The sequence below is a fragment of the Manis javanica genome, chromosome 2 (genome assembly GCF_040802235.1).
Source record: "Manis javanica isolate MJ-LG chromosome 2, MJ_LKY, whole genome shotgun sequence".
Classification (NCBI taxonomy): domain Eukaryota; kingdom Metazoa; phylum Chordata; class Mammalia; order Pholidota; family Manidae; genus Manis; species Manis javanica.
In genome coordinates this window covers 77265951-77267763 of record NC_133157.1, presented here as the reverse complement: position 1 = coordinate 77267763, position 1813 = coordinate 77265951, and the positions used below count along the sequence as shown (strand labels likewise).

The 1813-nt window shown below is 39.0% G+C and overlaps 1 pseudogene; it reads left to right on the top strand.

Moving 5' to 3' along the window:
* The first annotated feature begins 611 nt into the window (after positions 1-611).
* On the top strand, positions 612-1537 carry LOC140845517 (eukaryotic translation initiation factor 3 subunit J pseudogene; annotated as a pseudogene).
* The last annotated feature ends 276 nt before the right edge of the window (positions 1538-1813 follow it).

Here is a 1813-nt window from a genome sequence, read left to right as displayed (position 1 = left end):
CTCCCTCTAACCCTGGTGTTCCTGAACAACATCCTATTTTCCACCTGGAGTAGAAAGAATGTCCACATTTCCTAAGGCTGGAAGGATCTTGGCTGTGATGATAATGGGTGCATTTTATAATTCCCTAAGCTATGTCTTTAAAGAAAATTCCCTAAAATCTTTTTTTCTTTTAGGAGTAAAAATTAGTTGCAAGTGATTTTATAAAGATATATTTTCATAGATAAAGCGACATTTTAAAATTATACATATGCAGTAATGCATTCATTAAACAATTTGTATATATATTTATAAATAACTCATGATCAAATAGTTTAAAACATTAGAATAAAGAAAAGATCTCTCTTCTTTTTTTTTGTGCCATGCAGCATGGTAAGAGATGTTCATGGAGTGTGGCCAGCTCAGCAGAATAGGCACTTCCAACTCTTTAAATCAACTGAGTAAGGTTCTCAGTTGAAGGTTATGAATTTCACCTATCCCAATGCACATTTTGTCAGTAAGAGATCATCTGAGGTGTATTTTCAGTTTTCAGAATTTCTTTGCTTTGATTACTGTCATTTTAATTACAAATTCATGGAGGGAAACAGCTGGTTTTAAATTTAAATTTAAATTTAATGCACCTGGAGCCACAGTCCCAGCCATTGAGAGCAAATCCAGCGACTCATCTCCCCCGCGCTGACTCTAGGCTCATCCTCTCTGCACACGCGCTCACACCCGGCCCAGGATGGCGGTGGCGGCAGCGGTGGTGTACCCCAACTCCTGAGGCGTGGTCACGTTCTCTGTGGAAGACCTGGTGCGGAAGGTGGGGGGCGGCGGACGAGGACGGGGACGTCAAGGATAACTGGGATGACGATGATGAGGGGAAAAAAGAGGAAGTAGAAGTAAAACCAAGTAAAAGTTTCAGAAAAGAAAAAATTAGCAGAGAAGATAAAAGAGAAAGAGCGGCAACAGAAGAGAAGACAAGAAGAAATTAAAAAGGTTAGATGAACTTGAAGAACCTTAAGTGCTAACACCAGAAGAACAATTAGCAGATGAAGTGCGGCTAAAGAAATTACAGGAGTCAGACATTGAATTAGCAAAAGAAACTTTTGCTGTTAATAATACAGTTTGTGGAATAGATGCTATGAACCCATCTTCAAGAGATGACCACAGAATTTGGAAAGTTACTAAAAGACAATATTACACAATATGAAAACTCATTATATTATGCCAGTTTTTTGGAAGCCTTAGTTCGAGATGGGTGTATTTCATTGGAAATTGATAGCCTGAAAAAATTACCAATTCATTGACTGTGCTTTGCAGTGAAAAACAGAAACAAGCAAAGCAAAGCAAAGCAAAGCCATAAAGAAGAAGAAAGGTGTGGTTCCCGGAAGGGGGTTAAAGGCCACCATACAGGGTGATCTGGCAGATTATGGTGGTTATGATGGAGGGTATGTACAAGACTATGAAGACTTCATGTGGCATTTTATCTTCTCCTGGTGTCTTCTTTCTGTTGCCCACAATCCCTTCAACATGTAGCACAACTTCCTTTCCTTTCAATTCTGCCAAATGCTGCAGTCAGAAGGGCAGTGATCTTTTGTGCTGGTTGTTAAACCCCTTGACACTTAGGTGCTAATGTGCTAACGAAGGAACTTGGATCTCGCTGCCAAGGGATTAAAATTGGGAACTTCAGTTGCTGCTAAATCATAGTTTAAAAAAACCAAATCTAATAATGTTGTCATTGTTGCTGATGCTACAAGAGCAGTCACTAAATTGTAAACAAAGGTTGCAACATGACAAAAAATTTGTGTAGTATTTACCAGCACCATTCAGTAAT